This window comes from Lonchura striata, chromosome 5 (assembly GCF_046129695.1).
Source record: "Lonchura striata isolate bLonStr1 chromosome 5, bLonStr1.mat, whole genome shotgun sequence".
NCBI classification, from domain to species: domain Eukaryota; kingdom Metazoa; phylum Chordata; class Aves; order Passeriformes; family Estrildidae; genus Lonchura; species Lonchura striata.
This window is the reverse complement of record NC_134607.1, coordinates 66,212,578-66,240,242: the sequence shown is the minus strand read 5'-3', so window position 1 is coordinate 66,240,242 and position 27,665 is coordinate 66,212,578. Positions and strand designations below refer to the sequence as shown.

Below are 27,665 nucleotides of genomic sequence, written 5' to 3'. Positions count from 1 at the left end.
ATCAGAATGAATTTCTGAGCATCTGACTTATGCAAAAGATTTTCTTTTAATGCCTATCAAGCACTTTGGAATACATTTGTGCCCATGCCTGCTCTTGTTCTGCTGAGTCTAGAGACTTCTGCTTGGACTTTTTTTTTCTTTTCCCTGGAATGCCCTGGATCACAGCAGCTGAATTTGTCTGCAGCACTATCTGCTGTCACTGCTGACTCACTGGGACCTTCAGCTGAGATGTAGAGTTTTTGCCATTATTATGGTAGGCAAAACTTTAGCTGCTACAATGTCAACTGCTGTACATCACTGTAAGTTAAATGCTTGGTTAAACATGTCCAGGTCTCTGAGTTTTGTTCCTCTAGGAATTGTGCAAGGCTTTGCTGTCCTAAAAAAACACATTGAAGTTTGGTATTTAGCTTGTACCTTAAGCCATATGTATCCTATCCCAGACAATGTGATCCTCAGATCTCTCCCTCTCCCAGGGCCAGGAAGAGGTGTCCCATTTATTCCTCATATTATAGGAATGAGGATGTCAGTGCTGACTAGTGTCGTTTACATCCTGGCTATGAAAATTAGGTGGGTTTTTTAAACATAAAGATAACTCCATTACAGTGCCTTATTTGCATGTGTGCCGAAGCACTTTTGCATCATTCTCCCAGCTAGAAACAATCATATGTGCAGTGATGATACCCAGAACTGAGGTCTTGGAGGTTTTTGTTGTAGAAAAGTGTATAAGGGTATCCCTGTCCACACTATGCTATGGTAAAGCCAGCAGAAAAACAGAGAGGCTTTTGGTTTGGTAGTTATATCTGGAAATGCATCTTACAGAAGGAAAGAGACAGAATGAGGAAGCTGAGGAGCAGGGAGAAGAGATATGGCTGAAAGTCTTCATTAGACACACTGTGAATATGGTGAAAAGCTCATTTCAAGTTTTCCAGGCACCATGTTAGAAAATTAAGCTGTCAGATCTGCTTACAGACAACATGCTAACCTATGAATCACATTTTCTCTGCTCATTGGCACAGTGCATTTTAGCAAATCTTCTTTTTGTTATTCTCTCAACATTACTGTCATTTCTGGAATAAAAGCCCTCTTCCCTGCATGAGGTGTGGAGATCTGAGTCCCAAAGTGCTCTCAGCTGATAGGTAGTGATAGTGTTGTAGGTTTGAAAGATACCAAGGACCTACATCAGAGTTTCACACCAGATCTCAGTCTCGGGTTGAGCAGAAATATGTTTAAAAAGGAGCACTTGTGACATTCAGCCTAACTTCTGCTGGCCTGCCTGCTGTGCCTGTCTCTCTATGGAGTATTGAAGCAGCCTGGGGCACACTGCACTTCTCAGGTAGGTGTTTCAGATAGTAGCAGCTGTGATCAGTCTAGAATGCAGCTTTCTGATGCTCTTTGTTAGCTGGGCATGGGAATTTGTCCATCTCTCCACACTCCAGGGCATGGCTGTAGACAGAGCAGGGCAGAAACCACTGTCTTAGATTGTGTCCCTCCCTTAGCTACAGCAGTGCCAGTTCTACATTTGTACGAGGCAGGAAAATGTCTAACTTTTGTCATTGTACTACACCAAAATACATTTAGCTCATTCTATTGTTCTACAGGTAAGATTTCGTTTCATTTCAACAACTTGCACTAAAAATCTATCTATTTTATCATTCCAAAGAAATTAGAATTACAGGGCCATGTCCTCCTTCTTACCAGCAGGTTAATGAAATTAGACATCCCAAGCTGTAATGAGCAGAGTTGGCAATGAAGAACATAAAAGACATTTTGCTTGAAAGGATTTTGATGCCAAAGGGAGTAACTCAAGGAGCAGACTGGATTGCAGGTAAATAAACTGAAGGATTTGTTATCAGATCACTCTTTCTGCTAAATTTTTCTAAGATCTAACAAATGCTTGTGAATGTGTTGAATATCTAAGAGCTTTGAAGAAATTTAGCATGAATAATTCTGCAAGTCACTTGCTTTTTGCTATTCTCCTTTTCAAAGGGGGAAAATGAGAAGAACATTGTGGCAAATGAGGGATGTCAGCATTTTGAGGGTAGGTCTTCCACTGGTGTGAAATAGCTGAGTCTCCTCTGGCTGCAGTGGGGTCTGTGATGGGAGAGAGGCAACTTAGAAACAACTGACCAGCTGAAGTTTGTCAGCACAAACTGTTTGTGAATAATTGGGTGAAAGGAATTAATGACTTCAGGGAGGAGCAGCCCATGGTGCCATGGCTGATGTGGCTTTTTAATCAGCCAAGTGTTGTCACCAGCACCAAGAAGCAAAAACTCAAAGAAGGGGAGGTGCTTGCTGGACCATTTTGCTGTTAAGGTATGATTCCTTCCAGGAGAATGTTTCAAGACTTTACATTAGGGATGTGCAGATAGGCTTATGAACAACTGGTGGACTTGGAAAAAACCAACATTTTCACACAAAACTTGTAGAGCATTATTACTTTTAAAGGCTGTGAGCTTTGTTTTCTGGGTTTTCCTATTAGGAAAATAATCTTGAAAGGAAATTATGCTTTTTGTCAACTTCTGTGCTGTACCTCTTTGGCTCAAATACCACAGGTGCTGAAATGCAGCTTACAGAGGAGTGCATAATGAGCTGGGGGGACTGCTGGCTGATTTTAATGCCTGTAGGCACCTGACTACCCTTGCTCTCCAGGCTTTTATTCTTATCTGTCATCCTTTGCAGAGCTCTCTCTGCCAAGAAGTATGTACAGTGTGTTGGTGATATGTGAGCAGCTACTAAAAGGGAAAAAAACTATACTAGAAATCTATTTTGGGGAGCAAGCATTAGATTTTAGCCACCCACTGACTCAGCCAGAGGATGACTTTGCTTACACTGCTGCCCATGTACGTGATCCAAGGCTTTCTGCATTCCTGCAGCTCTCAATATTCCCAGTATGTGAGTGACTTGTTGACTGGGAGATGGGTCAGTCCTTGGGACTGCCTCACAAAGAACTTTGTTTCCACAAAGCATGGTGTGCACTGCAGTAGCCTGCACCTGGAATATCCCAGCCAAATCTGAGTGAGGAATTGGTTAAAATTTACATTTTGCACCACAAAGACATCCTGTAGGATACCCCTGTTTTGTGCTCAGTCATTGGTGTAATTATAATCATTATGTGGAGCACACAAAGGGGTTATTAAAATAGCTGTACTCTTTAAGTATGTACTAATTATATAAAGCACAGTAAAAGGGCAGCACAGAATGTCTCCTAATAAGAGTAGCCTACATCTCTGGCATCCATCTAAATTAAAAATCTTCTCAAAATAATAACCTTAAATAACTATGCACTTCAGAGGCAGCTGCAAAAGAGTTAGAGCTAACTCAAACAACTAAATTCTGTGTAGATGGCTCCATTTTTATTAGTGGTCTCCAATATACAAAAATTTCAGTAGTACAGCAGCCACAACAAATGGATTACCTATTTGTAATTAGCTATTATAATCACTTTCCTTTCTGTCCAAACATTTCTTTGACCCTAAAGACTGGCTTATAAACTAAACTAAAAAAAAAAAAAAAAAAAATCAAGAAAACAACAACAGCAGCAACAGAAAAGCAAAGTGGAAAAAAAGTCCCTGCTTAAAATTCCATCTCTTGGTTGGTTTTGCTGAAGATAAAAGATGCACTCTGCTGAGATACTTGAAAGCACTATGGAGGGGAAAGCAATAGGCCATTTTTACCTGGCACTCTTTGGTAAAAGCACTCCAGGCAATTATGATGCCTGTAAATGCAGTCTACTCCAAACACTGCTTGGATAAAAAATACATGGGAAACAGAAATCTGCCATCAGCTTCTCATCCCTCTCTCAAATATAGGCTGTCATGCCTCCTAACAGGAGAAAAGGGTCTGTAGGAAAGAGACTCTCACTGATTCAACAGCAAGGATGGGACAACAGCTGCTTGGACACAGCTGCCACATGAGGTCTTCTGCAGCCAGGGAGGGGCAACTGTGATGCCCAAGGCCCAGGAGGTGACTCTGTGCCACAATGGAAGGGTTGGATGTGCTCTGAAGAGATATTTGCTGCAATGAGAGGCAGAATATACTTGAAGAGAATGAATGAATGATGGGGCTAATTTATTTTTTTTAATAAGAGAAAAATAAATATATCTGCCAAACTCAGTAATGAAATTTAGCCTAATTCTAATAAACAGTTTCCTGAATCAGAGGCTGGTCCCATAGCATAATATTGTGAAAGCAATTGCCTTTAGTAGATAAAGGCTTTCAAGACAAGACAAACCACTCTGAAGCATTGAGAAGGACCCACGCTCAGCCATAGTAAAAGGACAGCATTTCTTTTCAGATCTTAGTCTGAAAGACCAAATTTAACTCCAGAAGACCCCAATGTGTCTCCCACCATGCAGGGGATGCATAGGCACAGCCATGGTTTTTGACATGTAGTTATTCAGTGGTTCCAAGAGAAGCTCATTTTGGATGTCCCAGGGAGGGGTCTGTGATGTAGAAAAGCAGCCACAGTTCAGTTCCCTGGGCACACATGTGCTTGTAATGGAAGATGACATCATCATCCCTGAATAAATAAATATCTTATGGCTCATTCTGCACCTAATGAGGGGATTTCAGGATCTCTGCCTGAAGAACATCTTTGCATACACTGAAGTACATTCACTGATGTTCCCTCCATGCCTGCCACTGCCAGCTAAGGTCAAGGGCTTGAAGTTGTATGTGAAAGCAGCCTGGGAAAAGCCAGTGAGGAAGTAGGCTCCAGTTCTTGGTAGACATGATGTGTTGCATTTGCAAGTGCTTTGGTCTTGTTTATTTTCATAACAGGTCACTCCCTTGGAGCTGCCCATTATCCAACACAACAGAAATGTGCCAAGAATAAAACAAGATAGAAGTTACTGTTTAGTTCAGTGAGGCAGAGGGACAGCAGAGGAAAGAGTACTGGACATGTTTCATACAAAGGATATGGAAGGATGAGAGACAAAGAAAACCAAAGACACTGAAATTCTATTTAATTGAGCCAGTTTTGCTACACACCAATTGAGCATTGAAGGCTATATATCTCACAGTTTTGCTTCAGAAACCCCAGGGCAGATGCACTCTGCTGAACTTCATCAGATAAGATAACGGGGAGGTCCTGGGAGAAGACCTCTCCTGCTGCTGAATGCTTCATTTCTCTCCAGGAAAATGTGGTGGGAAGGCCTCACTAGGGTTGATGGTGAGTGGGAATGTCCAAGGACACCTCTGGACATGCTCCTGGGAGAGGAGCAGGGAAGCTGTGGCACCTCCTGACAGAGGTGGAAATGGAGCCTGGCTCCCTCCTGTCTTAGGAGAGAGCAGTGTAAGACAAGAAGGATGATTCTTTCACCTCTGTAATATTTCTATTTAAATACTCCCTGGTCAATTTTTTGGAAGGAAGTTTGGAGATATTTATATATCAAATGGTGCAAACTCCATTTCCTTCATTGTGTCTTGGCTAGCTGCAGGTGATCACACACTGGGGACCACCCAGGGCTCCTAATAGCTCTTATGAACCAGGATTTTTGATAACCTGGACCCAACTACCAAAAAAAACCCCCAAAAAACCATTATGAACACATAGGTGAGATATGTGACGTGTAAATATTGCTCTGAAAGTACTGGTTTTGTGCAGTTTCCCACTCTGTCTGCTCTTAGTTTCTGTTCTGATTTTTTCCAATCTCCCCACACACAGAATAACAGATTCTCAGTACCCAAAGCAGCAACACCCTCCTCTCAAAACAACCTCTTTCAGATCTGAATCTTAGTCACAAGACCATTTATTCTGAGGCATGACTTATAAATAACATTATATAAAGATGAGGGTATATCCTCCAAAGCTGGGAGTAAAAGACTGGGGGTGAATTAGCAGGACCCTGGAGAGGGGGTCTTTAATGCTGATCTCCACCTGTAAAATACAGATAACTTCCTGTATGGTACATCATAGGGTTGTTTGATGCTTAATTAAAGCATTTAGAAAGTATTTCAGCAGCATCAGTGTATAAATGTTAAAGGAGGCTGTACTTCTTCTTGTCCCTTGGTTACCGTCAATGGTTTTATTGATCTAGTCCATTACAGACACAGAAAAAGAATTGTAGTGAGAACTTTGAGTAGAAATACTTATTTGCTGCTCACTACACTCAGAACTTGCTTCCACAGTTGTTTTTAATCATCAAAAATGTTGACTTCAGTCTACAAAAGGGATCAGGAAAATACTGGATATCATTCCCCACTAACCAAAAGCTTCTTTCTGATCTTTCCATAACAGCTCACGTGTTCAGTTTATTGGCATCTATTGGGACTTTCATATGAAAGAACTTCAGCAGAAGAAAATAGCTTTGCTCTTCACTTATGGCTGGATGAAAAACTAGTTGGTATCAAACAGAGGCTTCCCACTGTTCCACAATGTTTTAAATCAGATTATTAATGTACTGCAAGCTGATGGTACATAAAAATCTCAAATGATTTCTCTGAGCGTTTACATGCAAAGAGACTGCAAAATTTATCCTCAGCATTTAAATGCTTTTAGAACAACTGAATTGATGTCAGTGTAGAGAAATGATTAATAGCAAAAGATCATTTAGCTACAAGCACTGTTAAATTTTCTTCCTCATTATATGAACATGCTGTCATGCTAAAAATCCAAAACATATTGTAGTAGCTCCATGCAAAAGCAGCATTTTTAAGATGTCAAAGTATCCTGGCATTCCAATTATTGCTCATAGAATCCTAGGAGAAATCCTATGTACTTACATTATATTTTTAATTAGTTCACATGTTAGGCAACAGTCGATAACATAACACTTAACATTTCAGGGAAAGCTCAGCAATAAACAGGTGCTTTGTTGCTTCTTTTTCAATTACAGGGAGAATAATGTTTTTACAAGGACTCAAACAAAGGTTAATTTGCAATTAGAATTTTATGATGGGAAGAGGCTCTGTTGCTGAGTTCTGTGACTCTCGAGTCCATCTCTGAGACACAGAACGGAAAGGGCAGTCAAAAAATACCCCACAGAGATGTTCAGATGCTTGTCCATTGGACAGCAGTTCCCAGCTCAAATTATATTGAATTAATGAGGACAGTGAAATGAAAATTTACCCACACAGAGATTAGGAGGAAAAGCAGATAGGAGTTTTTATATTCTTTGTAGGAATGGCAGACTGGGAGATTAGATGAGTCACCAAAAATTGCAGCCAAAGTAGCCAGAGAACTCCTATCCCTTGGCTTCTAGCTTGGTGCCTCATTATAAGGCAAATTCTGATTTTCTGTTCATTGTTCTCTGGTGCCACATGAATCTGCAGTCTGTGTGGGGGGTTGAATTCCCAGGATGGCACTAAATGTACAGAAATAGCCCCTGGCTATCCCTTGCTGTGGAGGGAAGGAGGAGTGGTGAGAACCTTCGTTCAGGTATCTGCTGGAGGCCACCTCCTGCCTGCCCACACTTGCACTAGCCACACTGCTGCCCGAGTGGCATCTGAATGGCTCTGCACATTTTTTTTTGGGTAGTGAAGCTCTGCTCTGGTAGCTTCAGTTAAATAACACAACAATAGTGACTAACACACAGCCATTCCTGAAAATTAGATGTATGCATGGGAAAGAGGGAAACTCTGCTTAGGATGGAAAAGCCTAAAATAAATTAAGGTGTAGTAAAATATCGCCTCCAGGAGCTGTTTGCAGTGGGGTTCTGTGGTTTACAGTACCCCTGGATTATTTGATCCACCCTTCCTTGATCATCTAATAGGAGGACAAGGACAACTTACTCACTGCCAGGACACTGGTGACAGGTGACCTCTAACCCTGCCTAGAAAGGAAAGTAATCCTTGCTCCTCCTGGCAGAGAGGACACACCTCACACACCTTCTTCTGCTGCTGAAGTCATGCCTGGAGATTAGCCCAGTGGGTAAGTTTAACGTGCAGGATCCTGCCATGGCTAACGAGTGTGAGGCTCTTGTCTTTTCTCCCAGAGCAGGAATCTGGGAGTGAAATGGCAGAGGAACTGTATTTGAGACTTCAGGCTTGTCCCTGTTCTGCTGCCCAGGGCCAGAACAAGGACTGAGGCTCTAATTAATAACCAGTTTTCTTATCCTAAGATAATAATGGAATTGATCTGTAAGACTTCCTTACTATTCAGCTCTATTTTTTCAGCTGAGATTTATTTATAAAGGCAAGGTGCAGTGCAGCACAGGCAAATTTGGACATTGATTTTGTATTTTTTTCTAACTAGCTCTTGAAATGGACGAACAACAATTTGCAGATTTTGGCAAAGTCACTGCCAGGTATGGCCACACAGTGGCAAGCAAAGCAATTAAGCAGGATGAGGATATACAATCTCAGCAATGAGAAGGTTCTCCATGAAAAAATAGGGTGCAAGTGTTCCAGATACCTTGGGTCAATTGTTTATTAATATTTCTACATATTCTAAGTCATTGATATTCTCCATAAATCAGGAAAAAATAATACATGAAAAAATAAAATTTCTGGTTTGTGTACGTTATCTGACTTTTAAGCCTGCAATAATCCTTTAGGTTTTACTCTTAAGCTGCTTGTAGGAATCATAAAGCTAAATTGTGCTTTAAAATGAAACCTGGCAACTTTCAGTAAAACTTGATTTCAGGAGCTAAGGATCTAAAAGCCATTCTGATAACATCAGATTAATTCTAAAACTATTCTAAAGTTGTTGGAGTTGACACCTGCAGTCCAATAAACTGGTGCTTTCTAAGTCCTAAGGAGAGGTGGGGGGAAAAAAATGGAAGAAACAGTCTGTATCCAGCTTGGAGCTTACATCCATGTACATCTTCCTGATACCCCTGCTCAACTGGAGAAGAAAAGAGGGTGACTTTTGGGGTGACTTAATTGTGGCCTTCCAGAATGTAAAGGGAGCCTACAAAAAAGATGGAGAGAGGCTTTTTACAAGAGTCTGGAGTGACAGGACAAGGGGAATGGATTCATACTGGAAGAGAGTAAGCTTGGACTGGGTATTAGAAAGAAGTTCTTTACTGTGAGGATGGTGAGGCACTGGAACAGGCATCCCAGAGAAGATGTGATCAGCTCATCCTTGGAAGTGTACAAGGCCAGTTTGGATGGAACTTGACCAACCTAGTCTAGTGAAAAATGTCACTGCCCATGGCAGGGGCTGGAATGAGATGATCTTTAGTGTCCCTTTCAACCCAGGCCATTCTATATTCTATAAAGAGTACACAAACAATGCAAGATGCTTTATTATCCATGCATGTTTATCATTCTCCCTCCTGAATCCCAGCTGTGGGTTTTTCCTAGACATTTAAAGGAGGTAGGAGAATGACTTCTGCTTGGATGTGTATTTCAGGAGCTGAAAGGTATGATCAACCTTGTGGCATGGGAAACTACCTGGGACTTTGCCAGTGACTGTGCATGTTGGAAATTTGCATGCACTTTTGAGGTAACACACCATGGTGCAGTAGGGTTAAGCTGAGGCACCATCCAGCACTCCCTGGAAATGGACACCTTCCCAAAAGATGCTCCCAAGAAGAGGAACCACGACAGTCTCAGCTGAAGTGAGGCAACTTCTCTTCAGCTGCTCTGTGTTCGGATGCTCCATTGCTATTTAGCTTGTGCTCTCACTTGGGTTTCAAACTTACTTCATTAAGCAATTTGGAGGAGTAGCCCTGGAGGAGCCTAAAGCAAATCATGGAGTGTCCCAAACACCAAGCCCTCCTCAGCAGAAGGCAGGATCATCCCTTGCCATGATCGATGGCCCTGGTGCTGGGCCAGGCATTGTGTGCTCTGGAGGGGTCATCACCACACAACACCTTAAATCAACCTGTCTTCCCTCACATTTAAAACTTCCCGTGATTAATGATGCTGAAAACCTGATAAATGGGAATCAGCTAAGTTGTGCATACAGATATCTGGGCAGATTAAATAATTAATCATCCTTTAATTAATAAAGACAGATACTGGCTTTTTCTGAACTTTCCCTCCTCCTCTTCTCACACAGACTTTCAAAAGGTTTTTGACAAAGATAACTACAGACACCAGCCACTAATCCTACTTTCTGGGGGAGGGGGCCCACTGCTTTATTAACGTGGCAAAATCTGTGCATACATTTGAGCAGTAATGAGATCTCCAGGGCAAAGTATGACATCTGCTCCAGAACTTCTAAAATACAGGTTAATTTACACCAACCAAACCTCTTTGAAGCCAGGAGGTTTGATTTTCACTTGTAGACTTAATGTAGGAGCGTCTGACAAGCATCCAGCCCTCAAAGGCCTTGCCATTACTTAGCTCCTGGTAAATGAGCCTATCAAAGCTCTTTATAAATAATACAACCAAATAATCTGTTGGCAGAGGAGCAGCTGAGTCCTTGGGCACCATCATGTGAGTGGTCACCTGCCCCAGAAGTGGCCATGCCTGCAGGGATGGACCAAATGCTCTCAACTTCACCATGATTTCCACTGTAGAAATCAAGAAATTCAAGTCCTCAAGGATAAGACAAATGGATCTAAGTTTGAAGTTAGTTTGTTTTTTCAGAGGAGACCAAGCTACTTATTTCCCTTACTTTCTGGTCAAACACTGAATTTCTTATTTTTTCTGTTGTTTGGGTTTTTTGTTTTGTCTTTTTTGTTTCCTGTTTATTTGTTTGTTTGTTTGGGGGTTTTTGTTTTGTCTTGGATTTTTAAAGAGATAAGGAAAATAGCCAAGGTATTACAACAAAATTATCAATATAGTTAATTTTTTAAAATACATTAGAAGGCAGGGGCCATTTGTGGCGGGTGATGATGGAACTGGGCTATTTGTTCAAGAGCTGTACAGAAATTCTTTCAAGTGATGGTCCCTCCACCCCTTTGCACCTTTTTGTCAGAGTATATTCATTTGGGACCCTTCAGTTCAGGTCCTCATGGAATTAGAAATGGTCCTTAGGACAAACACAGTATTTTTCTTAGGAAAAAAAACAATATTCTAATTGTCTAACATGAGTTCTGACACCAGTGCCCAACAGAACCTTTCACTTTTGTTAAACCAATTTATCTAAAGTAGTTTATCCTTGGGAAGGTTTACTGAGAACTCAATTACACCCTATTAGCATTTGCATGAGGAGATTTTGTACAGGACTCAGTTCTTCAAGTTGAACTAAAGTTCATAATGAGCTCTCAGGGACAACAGTTGAGGCTGAGCAAATTTAGACTGCAAATAAAGATATCACCTTTTTCCTTGTTTCATTTTGTTGTTTATTTTTTATGTTGTTAAGAAGAATGTTCACTAATATCTACAACAACCTACTAGGGGAATATAGCATCATATTGATCAGCTGCAGGTTTCCAAGCAATTATTTCAAAAAAATATATGCCACTTGCTTTTCAAAAGTTGTGGACTTGATACAGAAATCACTGGATAATTTCCTGATGCAGAAGGCTACTAATGTTTTCTGGCCCTTGAAATCCATGAACTCACAAATTTGAATGAGATACAGCAATTGAAGAATAAAGGCCACTAGGGCAGAGAATGAGTCAGGTGCAGATGTGTCTTAGACAAATCAATTTCTTTTTCCTTGTCTGAAAGGCCCTTCTGACAAATTATTTAATGAGATTATCCTAAATCTTTTTCACAGAAGTCAGCCTTAAATCTGATTTTAGAGATTACCTGCTGCAATAATCCAGACAATTCCTAATATGCACTCAGGAATGCTGGGTCCAATATAAGACACATTCAGGCTACAGAAGAGCTGCAAATACTCTGAGAGGTCCTCCCATACTGGGAGACTCTGGGAAAAGGTACTGTTTTGCACCTTTGCCAAGCACAAATCAAATATATTAAAAATTTAAAAAAGAGATCAAAATTAATGGAGCTTTATGGACACTATCAAGAATGCAGCAGGAAGTAATCAAATACAAGATCACGTTGCTTGTGTGACTGTTGCCATGACATTCAAAAAGCACTTAGTGTTATCACAGACTATGAATATTCTGTTGGCTGATTGATAGTCTGTGGCTTTTTTTCCTTGTAAGCAAATGCAATGACAATATTAAGCAATTACTGATAATGTCACCCAGCTGCCTTCCTGCTGCCTGGGTGACAGGAATTCTGAACTGCAGAAAAAACAAATTTATTAAAGGATGGAGCATCACCCTCTGCTCACTGGCATTGTGTCTGACCAGGCACAGCACAGCAGAAGGCTTCATTTTCAGCAAATGAAAGGAAAACATACTCAGTAAACTTTACTAGGGGAAGTACCATGGGGCTTATTTAGCTCTGATTAGATCAATGAGACTCTCTAAACACAGCAATTAAAAATACAATTGGTAGCAATGTAGTCTACTTTAAGCATCTGCACGCCTGAGAAGTTCATACAGGAATAAACTTGTTAAAGTACATTTCCTGATTAGTAAAGAATCAATATGCAAGGTACTTGGTAGCTTCACATGGAGCAATGATAGGGGCCAAATTTTCCTCAGCTAAGTGTTTCACCAGCCTGCTGCCAAGATTCACTGCATAGGGCTTAATTTATGGGTTATTTACCAGATTGTGTCCATCTTTTCCCTTAACTATCCAGCAAGAACTATATGTCCCAACATGCAATGTCTGACCATGAGCCAAGCAGAGTTTTGGATTGGATCAAGGACTAAATGTTGGCTCCTGCTGTTCCTGAGTGTGATGGAGTCACTGGAAGTATAATGGGAAGATCTGCAGTGAAGCTTGGTGCAGGATTTGGGATTGCAGCCTTTGGCTGAAAGCAGCCTTTGTCTAAAAGCTTGACCTGGGTCTGATGGCCAGGACTAAAATATCAGCACCTTATGAAACTACTTACAACATTGAGGACTTGGCAGATACCTTCACTGTTTCATTCTTGAAACAGGGGGAGTTTTAGCTGCACTTCTGTGCCAAGGCTTTATTACTCTTCCCAGAAAAGAGAAATCCAGGTCACACTTCAGAGATGCGGAGAGGTCATCTCCTCCCACCACTTGTGCTGCTCCCTCCTTACACACATGAGGCTCTCAGGGTAAGAAGATCTGGTCCAAAGTGTGCAGTTTTATGGCTTGCAGGGGAGGTTAAAGGCTGGCTTCTTGCTTGCTGAGAATCATTGTTACAGGTCAAAGCAAATATCTTTACACATGGTAAAGATTCAGCCCTAAATTCATAGGGATTTTAGTCTCTCTAAACCCTATAAAATGTAACAGAGGTGAATATCCTGCTTATGGGCTTTTAAAGCATTTTATGTCAGGGCTTTTATTTTATTTTACATTAATTTTTATAGGGAGGTTAAAGTAAACCTGTAGCAATAATAGCATTTTCTCTTATATTTTACAACACTTTGCCAATAAAAATTGACATTTTGGTATGTGCAGAGAGAAAAATATCAGAGGCTGATAAATTAGAAAAAATGTGAGAGGTTTCACAACAAAAACAGGCAGTAGCTTACTAGCTGGGTAAATCTTCATGACGTGTAAAAGATAATTCCAAAAATAGCATTTTGAATCCCAAAGTGCACATGAATCAAGAGCAAAATGCTATATTGCAATAATAATAACAACAACAATAATAATAAATATATATTTAAAGGCAGATCTCATCTGAGACATGAGTTCAGGATGTGGATGAAGGGAGATGTAGGACACACAGGTTGTGTCCACAGTGGCACACCACCTTCTAAAAAAATATTGGACAATTTCTGGAAGACAACAATGGGAATGATTATGGTATAGCAAGCATGACCAGTGAAGAGAGGTTAAGTGGTGCAGGTTTCTGTGATCCAGAAAATAAAGAGAAGCCTGAGGGGCTGTGAAACAGATTGTGATGGAAAGGTGTAAAATAGGGCAGGGATTAATTACAAGAGAAGGACAATCTGGTTTACTCTGCAGGAAGAAATCAAGTGGGCTTAGAAAAACCTTTTTAAGGGTAAGACTAGATGAGCACTGAGAGAGAAGCTGGTTACCTGGGAGTCAAATCTCCTCTTTGAGAATAGTTTGTGCATACTCCTACAGTGAACAGTACATATGTACCTGTTTTCTGTCCAAGCCTGAGAGCCTTCCAAGTCTAATTTTTAAATAAATTTTACTATATACTGAGATAGTTTGGCATATGCTGTTTCCTGAGCAGTTTACAAACAGACAGAGCTTCAGAATATTCTTTTGAAAGGTGTGTAGGTGGGCAGGTATTACAACTTCAGTGTAGAAAACCGAGGGAGAGAAAAACATAGGTTAAGTATTTTCCCTAAGGCCAAGGAAGCAACAAGCATGTCAGACAAGGTTCAACTACAAGCATTTCTACATCCAGCAATCCTCAGAACACCCACCTTTTCCATCTCAGAGCATCTACCTTTCAGGGCTCACTTTTCATCTGGCTCTATTTTCATACAGTTGCCTGGCAGCTTCCTTGTCTTCTCCTCCTGAGCACTTCGCTAGTCACTACATCAACAATTGCATATTTTGAGTTTGGAGCTGCCTTGTGACAAGTGAATACAGCTCCTAACCAGCCTCCAAACCCTTCTACCAAAGCTCTGCCGAGCTGCCTGAAGCATAGGAGTGCCCCAAGATTTTGTCCCAGGGAGTAAAAGTCTGCCACCAATGACAGCACCAAACCTCCAGGAACAAGAGCTGGGGCAGACTGGAGGAGTTTCCCTTCTTGCCTGGAAGATGGTCAGCACAGGGCAGGAGTGCAGGTAGCAGTGCTCATTGATTGCCCAATCCATTCCCTTAAAGAAATCCTCAGGAAAATGCTTCTAGCCAGCTCAGAATGCCAGTTTCAGAGGGGAATAAGCAATCTTTAGGATTTGATCAGCTTTCATATGGCATTGGGCTAACGTGAGGACTGCTGTTCTGTGAGTTCTTGACAAAGGAGGCTCCTTGCTCTGAGCACACCACAAACTCATTTAGAGGCGAGAGCTCTGCCTGCCAGAGCAACAAACACAACAGTGGTATCAGTTCAGATTGACAGCCATTGCTTTTTTCTTTATTCCCCTCACTGTTTTTCAATTCACTCAGAAGCTGTCCACAGCCTTGAGGGACTAGGAACAATCACATTTAGAATAGTACAGATGTAATTCAATAATTCTCCTTTTTTCCTCACCGAGACTTGCTGATTCACCAAAATATCCTTTCACTTTCTTCTGCCTTTCCACATAAGGTATGTGTCCTTATATACCCTAATGCTGTGCCTGATATTAATTAATCTCTCATAATCAGCTGGCTGGAGGACCCCATTATCACCACAGGTTCTTTTAGAGTCAAGCCAGAAAAATCTTGTGTTGGAGGATTGATGCCAAGCCGTGGCTGACTCCTCTGTGGAATTCCCTCCTGGATGTGCCCCAGCAGCAGCACAGGCTTTCCTGGGCAGCCCCAGCCCCGTGAGCCCCAGCAGTCACAGCTAATTTGTGCATATGCTGCCATTGGATGGGTGCCATGAAAATTCAGAGGATGCCCTGGAGGCATTAACATTCCTCATCTCGCAGTGAGGGCGGTGGGAGAAGGCAGCAGAAGTTTATGGGGTGTTATCCATGGCAGTGTGTTATTTCAACAGCATTTCTCCAAATCTGTGAGGACGATTCAGAGCTGGGCAGGGAGCCAACACAAAGAGGTTTCTGAGGCCACAGTGGAAAACTCTGAAAGTCCCTGTTTGCTGGAAGAAGTGGTGATGAGGCAGCACGGGGAACTTGTGGTGCTGGACAGGAAAACGCTGATTTCACTTCTGACCTGGTCTGGCTGGGACTGGAGACCTGGGGTTAACCACACTCCTTTAGGGTGTTTGTAATCCCTACTCCCAGAAAAAGGCCCATCAGATCCCTGTGAAGTCCTGACAACAAAAAGGGTATCAGAGTCTTCACCCCTCCTGAGGAAGAACCCAGGCACTGAACAGCAAGGACACCAGTGTTCTTCAGGGCCTTGGTATCAAACCAGAGCCAAGATCTTGCCATGATAAAGTCCTTTCCACCAGAGAACTTCTGGGGTGCAGGGCCCCTGTGGGTAAATTTCTTTGGGCTATCACAGAGCCTCTGGTCCTGGGGAATCCATCAGCTGAGTGCTCTGAGATACTGCTGCAGCCTTGCCTTAGGCTGAGAGAAATGGTCATGCTCTGACCAAGACATCTTGGAAGCAAGAGAACTGGAAAGGCTTTGACAGGAAAATTTTAAGCCAAATGTCCACCCTGTGCTGCTCTTAGAGACTCAGTGAGTCCCATTACTGCCTGGCAGAAGGATCTTGGCTTCGTGGTCCATCCCAAGCTGTGTCCAGACGGTCCATCTCTAGGACTACCTGGGAATAGTAAAAATCTTTGCCTTTGCAAGTCTGGCATGGACAGGACTGTGTCTATCCTCTTTATCAGTGTATCATAGGGAGGAAAGCACTTTGTACCACTCTTCCCTGTCTCACTCATACATTTAAAAAGCCACAAAATATATAGAATAAATGAATTAAAAATACTGCCCTTTCAGCTGCACTGATTTTGGAAGAATTACATTCTCTCCTGCCATTAGTGCATTTATCCCCCAGTGCTAAAATGTGTATACTGAGGCTTCAGCACTGCTGGCTAATTTAGGAGTGCTGCCATCATCATGAAAGGAAGAAAATCGATTCAAATCAAAACCCCACAAACAAACTATGACCTTATTCAAATTAAAAAACCCCAATCCCAGCCTCTAACAGCTGTGGTAGGATGCTAGAGAAGCTGAGAAGCCATGCAAGATGCACAGCATCGATTATTGTGTAATAATGATTTCCCTTCAGCCCACAGACCCCACAGTATCCTTCATTCAGAATTCCAGAGCATGCCTTTGATCATCATTTGGGCTAGGAAGTAACACACACCAGACCTCACTAGGGGTGCAGGTTAAGTATTGCACTTAGGTTTTATGGAGCAGAAGAGTAGATAAATTCTGTCAAATTAATGTAAATGCTCAGCAATAATTTTTGCTTCTGAAAGCCTTTAAGTGCTTTTTTAGGGTTTGGAAATATTTCTGTGTTTTTCATTTTGTGAATCTCTCCTTGGTCCTGACATACAGCTTGATTTGGTTTTGGTTTTGTTTGTTTAATTTATCAGTTATTTGCTGGAAATTAGAGTTTTAAACAATTCCTTGTTCTTGGTTCTTATTCTGCACTTTCTGAGCATCGTACAAAGGAGTGGCTGGATACAAACTGGCACAGTTCCTTCAAGGCACAGCTCCCTCAAGGGTGGTGGTATAAGAGAAGTTTGCATCACTGACTCTCTGCCCTGCATTTCATTCCCTTTGGGTTTTGTTTCTTGACACTAATTCTTTTACAACCTACGTAATAGGCAATGTAACTTTACTTCATCTCCCTGTTTGTTCTGTGGCTGATATCTCCCAGGGAAGATTAATGACTTAAGCTGATTTAATGGTGAGCATACTTTCAATAGGGAAAAAAAAAAAAAAAAAAAAAAAATAGAGAGAGAGAAGAAAAAGAAAAGAAAAATAAGCCCCTTCTCTTTTTCTGCCCAGATTGAAAAATGTTATCTTCTCTTGAGTTTTTGGGTTTTTTTCCTCCATTGAGATATGTTGATTTCCAGTCTTTGATAGCCTTCTAAACTATTTTACCATCTTTCTGTACATCTGTGATCTTCCCATATTAATGTGAGTCATTCTCACCAAAAAAGTCTGGGACTGGGCTGAGTGTATGAGAAACTAGAGCTTGTCTCTTTTGAGTTTCAGGAGTTTTGCCAGGAAAGACTTTGACCCTACACTATGTAGTCCCATTCACCTGCTTGTTGTGCCACCTTGCCTTTTCTTCTCCCTCTATACAATAGAAAAAAATACTTAGGACTTTTAAAGAGTTGGTTGGAGGTTAAAGAAATGACAAAAAATACTTTTTGTTAAATTTTTTCTTCTCAATCTACCTGACAGTCTACTTTAATAATAATATGGTGCTTACTAACTAGAAAATTTTCACTCAACAGGAAAGCAAAGATCATTAGTAACTGCACAAGAGTGATATAAAATAGGGTACCTACTGGCATATGCAGAAACTTATTTCTAAAAATGAGTTGCAACACATCATAAAAGTCACACCCATTTCATAAAGCTTTCTTTACTGCTCTGTCAAATGGGGGAAAGTAATCAGATTCAGCTTTCATGTGGACAAAGACATTTATTCCAGGCAAAGATGGCATACAGAGAGATGCAAATGGGAGGACACAAATTCCCTCCCCACCCTCAGCACATGGTTTTCCTCAGTGTTTTGTTTTCATTTGTGCATTCAAAGCTGCCCAGCATTTCCATACAGTCAGTTCAGCCCTGCTCACACCTACTCCCACAGGTGTCTGTTCTGTCAGCCTGGGTTACTCCAAAAAGGTGCAAAGAGAAATTATTAACTGCAGTCAATTTATCTAGAATTCTTAGAGGGAATGAACAACATTATCTTAAGTGAAAAATAGCCAGGTGACAGCAGACATGTGCTTGATGATATTACACACTGCATTGGGTGGATATCAGGGTGAAAAGTTAGAAAAGGCCAGGCATGAGTGGTTGTTTCATGATGTAGTTTTTAATTGCATGATCAGATGCTCCCTTCACCCTAACCTCTGCACCCATATTTTCCTTCTTCCTTGTGTGGGGTGGAGCTGCCTTAGGGATGAATCAGGGAAGGTGTCTGCTTTCTAAAGGGCTCCTTGGCATTTGTGGCAGGCAGAAGGTGCACAAGGAATAAAGCTGGGGAGTGATGCAGAAGGTGAAGAAATCTCTGGGTGAAAATATTTGGTGATGAGTGACTCATATATCCCAAACTTTTACTAATAATTCTTGACATCTAAACTTTATTTTTGGGTTTCTGAGAGACACTCTTAGCACATGACTTGAAGAAATCCTGGGCTCTACCAGAACCAAAATGGTGAGGGACACAATGAACACAGAAAGTGCTGTATGATGTTGAGGATGCAAAGAAGTCAGAAATGGCCCAAAACTGAATGAAATCTTAAATTATTCCTTCATGGCTCAATTCTGCATCAGTTAAATAGAGACAAACCAGAGTATGATTACAGGTTTTGATGAACTTTGATACTGTTGTAATTAATGATTCAGAAAAATAACACAAGAAAATGAATAACTCTGTTTTCAGGGCAATATTCAGTAAATAAGACCTAGGGTTATTTGGTAGGAAATGAGGAAAATGCAAATGAGCACTGTCCATCTTATGCAGGAGACAAGAAGAAACCCATGAAAAAAAAACATTTGTGGGACTGCATTGTTAGATGGGATAGGGCTGCAGGGATGTCCCTTGCTCCAGTATTTCCCAACTTTTCATCTTGATGGTATTCTCTCTTTAAAAAGTAGGTTTACAGGTGTGCATTTTACCACCCACATCCAGCTGGGACATGGGATTTGGTCTGAAGGGGGTTTCCGTGTCGTGGGCACAACTGCTCCACCTCATCTCTGTCCCTCTACCCCTGCCTCCAGAACTTTTCTGTTTAGTCCTGGTTGCCTCTTCTCAAACTCCTTTCTCCAGCCCTAATCCTCTGTCCACATCCTCCCCTCCTCCTGGACTGTTTATTCCAGCTTGGGCTGTGTTTTCCCTTCCACCTGAGCCTTTTTTTTCCACGCTGCTGCATGTGGCAGCCAGGATCCCAGGGATGCAGCACAGGCTTCCTGTCCCACACCTTGGGAGTCACCAGTTTAATAGAGACAAGAACAGATCCTGGCTTAAAGCTCAGATGAGCAGGTTCCAGACGAGATATTTCTCAGACATCGCTACCAGGGTGCCATCAGTAGAAGCAGAAGTGCCACCCAAATTCCAGTGAGGGTGTGAGCATTGAGGCCCTGGTGCCATGGAGAGGTATCTGATGTTATGAAGACACATTTAATCTCTCATCTCACTTGATCTCTAAAGACCACAATACATTAGGGGTGGGGTTGTGCCAGCCCTAATGAAGCTAAATATTGCCTTATTTGTGGTGTATAATTCTTTGGCCTGATCATGGAATATTTGCTGAAAAGATTAGTCTTATAAGTAATTAGGCTTTCTGGAAAAGAATATCATTGGTACTAGATAATACTCTAACTCCCTCTATCCAAAACAATTTAATCTCTTCTAAATGAAATCCATTTTTCTAAAGAAAAATTACTTCCACAGTATTATTCAGAACCTGGCCATGGAGAGATTCAAGTTTAGATGAAGCAGAAATGATTTCACCCAACTTCGTATTTCAACTCCTAAGCTACTAAAATTAATTGAGTGTGTAATTAAGGAAGGGTTTTCCTACCAATATGATCATGCCTATAATTAAAATCTCATACAAATGTGTGTGTTGAAGAATAGGGCAGGGCAGAGAAGAGACCAAAGTGTCTGACAGGTTTACATCAAAGGAGCTGAGCTCCTGCAGCTCTGAGCCAGAGGGAGGGGAGGAAGGGAAGACAGGACTGGCTGATAACTGACTTGATATATTGTTTTTGACCTCCTGTCTTCAAAGCCCCAAGGGGTTTGAGTGCTGTCTACCTGGGAGATGTCTTCTACCTTTAATGTTCCTTCAGCACAGCCAAACTTTGCAAGTGTTTGTGCCACCAAGAGCAGAAGTTGATGATATCTGCCTGTTTTCAGAGGAACTGGAATGGGTTTGGCTGCTGCTTTGGGCTGTGCCTCATCAGTGCTGTGGCCCAGGGGACCCCGTGTCATGTCCTGAGAGCCACCACATTTCTCTGGTGTTTGCTGCATGGGAGACCCATGAACAAGATTTTGTAGGGCAAAAAAAAAGGGTGGTGAATTTATACTGCTGATATTTATACTGCATTTACTACTAAATCGGCCTTAAATAGCTGTTCAGCCTGTTGTGTGGGACCAAAGTCAATGTCTCTCTGCCTCAGGACAGCTGAATTTGGGGAGATTTTCCTGTTCTGGACATGAGGAGAGGTTGGGTGCTGGGAAGCTGCTACACAGCACTGCCACAACAGCTGAGCTCCTGCACAAAAGGAACAAGGATTTTCCCTAAAAAACCCCAAACAAATCACCAAAATGGGGGCTTTGAGCCTGAAGAGAAAAGGAGATTGTGTCCCTTAGCTGGTCTACCATGTTCTGTGATGCCCTGTGACTATACGAGGGAGCAAGAAATAACTTCCTCACAGGATAAGCAAGCCAAGGACCAAGGAAAAAACAGGTGTGGGTGAATGCTGCATGAAAGAAGCCAGCCTGGAGAGGGAATCTGCTCTCTCATTTGTTTAATATCTGCTGTGGTCAGGGAAAAAGGACTCTGTATGTTTATTGACATTGTAGTATGTTTATAAATCACATCAAAAAGACACCTGCATCTGTCCTCTGCTCTCCTCTGGACTGGAGCAACCTGAAGGGCCTGGGATTTTTGTCTTGCTGATTGAATTCCAAACGGGATCAGAGTTTTGGTCTCACAGATTTGGTGGGGTTTATATTGCAACATAGATAAAGGAGGCACTCAGGGAAAGCTAAGGTACATTACGTGTGTGTTCTCAGGAAGAAAGCCCACAGAAAGCTGCACACATTTTACATTTATTTAAACCCAGTAAAATCCTATAAGAAATAGCTGACCATCACTGAAGTCCATGCTGGGGTGCTCAGAGCTATGCTGGTATGCACTGGTTGTGGAGCAGACATTTTTTACATGAAATGTGCATCATGCAAGTGTTTTATTTCCTTCCATACAGTCACAAACATTAAACACATGCACTCCCTACCATCACTACCTTCAGAATGACCTAATACACCAGGCAGACATGCAGGAGGGCTATTTTCCTCCATAGATAACTACCAGGCTGGCATTTTGGGGCAAGCATCATTTTTTGCTTCATAATCATCTCACTAATATCTTTCTCATTTTTCAGCTTTCCCATATTTGCAGCAGTTAAGACTCTGTGACCTTCCCCAGGGAATACAACCTGTGATTCACAGCTAAAGAGTGGGTGTCTCTGTCTGAATCCTGCTTTTGAAAAGGGTGGCAAATTGCCTCGACAATAGCTGCCATTAAGTAAAATAATGAAATGACTGGGAAAATGAGAGCTCACCAGTGTATTTTCTCTACACTTCCTAAAAATGCCTGTGACCCACATACTGAGCTAGCAAGCTTTATGCTCTTAGTGCCACCATCATCATCTTTCTTCCCTCCAGTCTCTGCCTTGCCATACTGCATTTGAAACATTATCATTATTATTATTATGTTTTTGCTGTTATTGATATGATTGGTATTATTAATTGCATTTTGGTACCTCTGTGGTCTTTATAGCCCCCCAGTGTGCTTTTCTGTGAGGTCCCATGGAAGCCAAGGGAAGGTCTTTTGGCACTTTCAGGTAAAGGTTTAGGGAATGTCAGGCCTTCCTGGGCACCTCTGCTCCAGCCTGGTTTTGCACAGGCTGAGCAAGACACAGACACTTGAGGGCAGGGTGCAGGATGGCTTGAGCTGGGACATGGTGTCTGAGCACTGGGAGGTGAGCAGGGCAGGTGGGAGCAGTTCCTATTTCCATCCCCTGAAAGGATCCAGTGGTATTTGGCACACGGTGTGAGAGTTTTGGTCACCAAGGCCTGCTGTGATCATTCCAGGCTCCAACACCACAGCGTGCCAAGCCTAACTGCACCTCCCAGTGATGTGGGACTGATGCTGAGCTGGTGATGGCAGAGAGGGGATCAAACTGTCTGTGAAAGACAGAGCTGTCCCAGCATTGTGATTATCCTGGCTCATCTCAGGGGCTGTCTGATAGTCATGGGAGAGCTCAGCAAGAGCAGAACCCACTCAGCCTGGTGTGCAGCCAAGGGTGGAGCCTAGGACAGTGTAGCCTGGACTCAGTTGTGCTCCTGAGGATGCTGAAAATGGGCAGCATCCCCCAGGCTTTGGAACCTGACTGAAATACCAGAATCTGAACTGCAATCCTTCCTCCTTAAAAACGGAGGCAAAATGCTCCTATTTCCTCCCAGCCTTCAGTCGGGAGCATTTGGGGACAGGGATGGTGTTCTCATGATCCAGCACTAAGCATACAGGTCCAATACTAAGCATCCTGTGCTGGATTTTGAGCTCCCAGTGCTCTGCAATGCAATTCCCATTAGCAATGCAGTGCCCAGCTCCTGCCCAGGGTACACAGCATTTCCCCTCCCTGGACAGTAAAAAACCCACCCCTGGTGTGACTGGGCATGTGTGCAGGGCCCAGTCAGGCATGGAGCTTGCTGCTCTGCTGCAAAGCACAGCCGGGGAGGAAAAATAACCTTTTGGTTTTATGTTCAGTGATATATCGTCTTTAAATCTGAATGGGTTTAGGAAATGTTACAGGATGGAAACTGCTCTGCTTTTCCAGAGGCATAATGTTATGGTACAGTTGTTCCAAAGCCAAACTCTGCTCTGAGTTATGCCCCTACATCCCCTCTCCCAGGTATTTATTAAATTATGATTAACAGTAGCTGACATAGGACTTCATTATTTCTTCAATTGCCTTTCTTTTTAACTATCTACAAGCTCAGAGAATTACATATGGCCTCATTGACCTCCATGTCAAATTGATAATAAGGCAGGGAAGGAGGTGTCCCTTCAGCTGCTCAACAGCCTGAGCAGGGGCCCTGTGGCCCCAGCACTGCCCAGTTCGTGCTATGAGCTTTGTGTGTCTGTGGGTGGTTGCACAAGAACCTGAAATACTGTGTTTGTGTTTGTGTGCTCACTGCCCATGTGAGGTCACTCCATCTGGCAGATCAGAAGCCCCAGAAATAGATGGCTTTGGAAATCTCACTCTGTAAGTGTCATTAGCACCAGTGTGTGTCTATCATGATGGGATACTCAAAATGAGAGTGAAAACCACAGTTGTGTCAAAACAAGGACTCCATAGGAGCAATGTGAATGCTTTTGGAGGGATGGGGGCAACTTTAGTCTTTTGATATTCTTAAAAACGCCAGGACTGGCTTCACAACATATACAAAGAAATTATTCTGCTTATTGCCTTCTACAAGAGTGCTGTAAAGTGATTTTAATATTCATAGCTGTCCAGACAGTGCAGGGTCCTAACCTGAACTTCTGCAGGAAAGCTGCAGAGTTTAAAGTTTCAAATAAAGAGAGGTTAAAGTTTTGAATCTGTTCAAATGTTTTGCTGCATGCAGCTGCAAAAAACCTGCTTATATAAACTTCCTTTCAGTGCCATCCAAGAAGGGTGAAAAACTACAGCAATCCACAGGTGTAACCCAGGCTCCAGACTTTGCTTTCCCAGGGGTAATTTCCCCTCCTGACTTCCTCCCCAGCAATCTTAAAGGCCAGCTGTCACAGCCTTTGCTATTTAGGATTCTCAGGGTATGGTGTACTTTCCAAAGTTTCTCTTCTTTGAGCCACTGTGAACTTCTCTAAGTAAGTCACAAGGACAACTTAACCATTCTTTTGGAGAGATCCATGGTCAAAAACTAAGTGGCTTTGAAAGCAGAGCCAACAGGGCTTAACAAACCAACAGTAACACCATGGGAGTTTGCTAATCCCCAAAATCTACAATAAACAGATAAAGTGAATAAGATTCAATAAACGAGAACAGACCCATTAATGCTTAAAGAGCACTATCTAAATACGACACACTTTATTTACTGAGCTCCCTTGCTGAATTTGCTGTACACAGGAACACTCAAAATTCATTATCTTTGGATGCAAACCTTAGTAAATTCGGCAGTAATTAATCTCCATTTACCCTCCGCGTGTGTTTCTGAACAGACGAAAAGTTCATTGAAGAAGTTCTTTCAGCTGCTCTGAAAGAGAGGCAGTGCTTTGATAAACAAAAAAGCACCAAACACAGGCTTCTGAAAGGAAAATAGAGCAGTAGCCAGTTCTGCGTGGTTCGAGCCAGGTGCTCATTGCAAATTCAGTAGCATGCACTGGCAAGTGTCAGCAGCAGAGAAACTAAAATTACTGAAATTCTTATGCCAGTGTAATTTGCTGAAGGCGATGCACTGAGGGTTAAGGCAAATTGTGCATGTGTTGAGGATTATAAAACAAATTAAAATGGAGGCTAACAAAGGGACTGCAATATTTATGCATTTCTTCATTCTTTTCACTTTGTGATACTCAATCAACTTCACAGCCTCTTAAGGTGGCATGGGGACATTGCTCTTGTGTACATTCATTTGCTCTGAAAATGAGGGCTCAGACATCCTAGGCTACAGAATTTAACTGGTTCTGGTAATATTTATAAGTATTTCTATTAACCTACTAAATATTTACAACCCACCCATTACTTCTAATCAAATGAAATTTAATCATCAACACAAAAAATGCAGTAACTTTACTCTTCATTGCATTCTGCATATCTGCTTCAATTTTGACATGCCAGTCCATTTCACCATGTATCCCTTCCCTTTCCTTAGAATTCCTTCATCTGTGCACCCTGGTTATACAAAAGCAGAAATGTTTTAACCACCCACAGCTTGCTGCAGTGGAGTCCATTACACGGTGTAATGTGTTTGGTGTTTAATACCCAATTTACCAAATGTTTTAAAGAGTTTCTAAAGTACCCACTGTATGATCACCCAGCACAGCCCAGCAACCAAATGGGTTATTACCTTGTGGGATGAGAAACAAGTCCTCTATGAAATAGGCCCTTGGTTGTACATTCCCAGCCCTTTGCTGGCGAGCCCTGCCATGGAGCTGGTTGGAAAACTAAGGACATTGTGTCCATGTCTCTGCTTCAGCCCTCAAGCATAATAAACTGGACTTCTTTAGTCAAGATGTGCCCACCTGTCCCTCTGTCAGTGGAGTGACAACACCGGTGAACAATAGGGATCAAAAAGCTGACAGCAATCTTATTTTCAAGTGCCACCACAAGATACACCTAAATCCACCTGCAGGGATTTAGACCTCATTTTAATTCCAGGGACCCTTGCATTTGGCTGTGAGAGGCAGATGTAGGCTGTCCTCACCTGCTGGTGACAGACTGTGAGAAGTGCCTGCAGAGTCAGCTCTTGCTCCTACTTACCCATGGAAACAAAGAAAATTATTTGATTTTGGTTTTCTGTCTAGATTTGAGCAGGTTAAATAGAGCTGCTTGAGACTCTGAGGATTAAATGGAGTTTTTATTTGCATGTTTTCACACAGGTTCAAGTCTTGGAGCTCCCAGATGCTCCAGGCTCTTTCCAGGCAGCTCTGCCAGAAATGACCAGAAGCCCACTGCCCTTCTTGTCACTATACAAACCAAAGGACAAAAAAACTTCTAATATGCCCCAACAGTTTCAGCCTCAGTGTAAAACAAGTGACAACAGATGGGATCAGACAGACGGGGGAATAGAGGAGTTAAAACGAGGCAGTATCAGGGAGTGTAGCAGGCAGGGGTCTCGGCACATTGGCAGCCTTGCTGTTGTCAAGTTTTTTTGTGTAGTCGTCATGTATTAACGTTATATTTGGGGATTTAATAGGTTTTACACTTGATTTTCTGGCAGGGATCAGGGATCCACTGCCAGCCATGAAGCATCTTGGAAATGCGATAAGATTTCGAATAGATTCAAGTGATCTATGTATTGTTGTTCCTCTGAAAGGTAAAAATATAAGGGCCAAATCCTGACCTTTATTTCACAAAGTCTATTTGAATATCTCAATCAGCTGCCATGGAGCTACTCCAGATTAACAGCAACGTAACGCCAACGTCAAGATCTGGATCTTCCAGAGAATCCCATTGATCTTACATCATTGCAATAGCTGATTTAAAATCACATTTCTGTGGCTTGAGGAGCTTTTTTCATACACAAAGGAGGTCAGAATCTCTCAGTTTCTCTAATATTAAGTCAGATTGTGATCCAAAGGATCATGTCTATATTCCCAAGCATACTCTTCTATAGGATCAATAAATTACTTGACAGTGGCAATTGAGATTACACTTTATGGATGGTGTTACTGGGATTTACATTGCAGCTATGAAGCAGATCAGATGAACAAACAGAATATCCGGTCCTGGACCACTTCCCTTACTCTACTCTGTCATTTTTATAGCTTCACACATGCTGCAGGTGCTGCTACTACACACGCCTGACTGTAATCCACACATCAGCCTGAGAGCTCACCAGTCCTGGGAGAGACTGCTTTCAGCAGTTGTTTCAAGCCTGGTTAGAGGAGCAGAATGGAAACATCAGCTAAATCAATGAAAGTTACATTTTCTAATAATGGAAATGAGATGGAAATGTTGGGCAGCTGCTAGGGGTTTCCTCTATTATCTGATTTTTAAAAAATAAGACTGAGAAATGCCTTGCAAAGCCTAACATTAATGTATGTATTCCTCAGTAATGAGAGATATGAATGGCTGGGTCTATAATCCCTTATAAATCTTTCATTCTAAAAACTGCCCATAGCATTGTTCTTGGTAATGGAGAGCTATATGAAGTTGGCAGGTTCTTTTTTAAATTATCAACTTACTGTTCAAGACAAAAAAAACCCCTGAATTAAAATGGAAAAAATATTACTCCCCTGGAGAATTGCAGTGCAGACATTTGTTGGCAAATTATTTTTATTTAAATCACTTTTCTTGGTTTTAATATTGAAAAGACCTTAAATCATTGAAGAGCCTTTAATTTAGGATAGTGAGTGGCAGGGATGTAATTGAGGAGACCAGACTAGCTGATCTGCTTCAGCACAAGGGCTGGACCAGACAATTTCTCAGAATTTCTTCAAGTCTGGCATTTATAGAAAGCAACTCTTGTCTGACAGCCCCTTCAAAACTGTTTGCATCTAAGACATACAAAGACACCCTGTTGCCAGCAAGAATTGCCACTGAATTCCGATTCTTCCAGTCTTGAGATACAATACAACTGAGTTGGATTGAA

General features: G+C 41.9%; 1 protein-coding gene across 6 annotated transcripts in view; it reads right to left on the bottom strand.

Annotated features, from left to right (window-relative positions):
• The window catches only part of FRMD4A (FERM domain containing 4A), a 356,772-nt gene that overhangs the window by 243,497 nt on the left and 85,610 nt on the right, over nt 1-27,665 (bottom strand). The gene's annotated exons all lie outside the window — the stretch shown is intronic.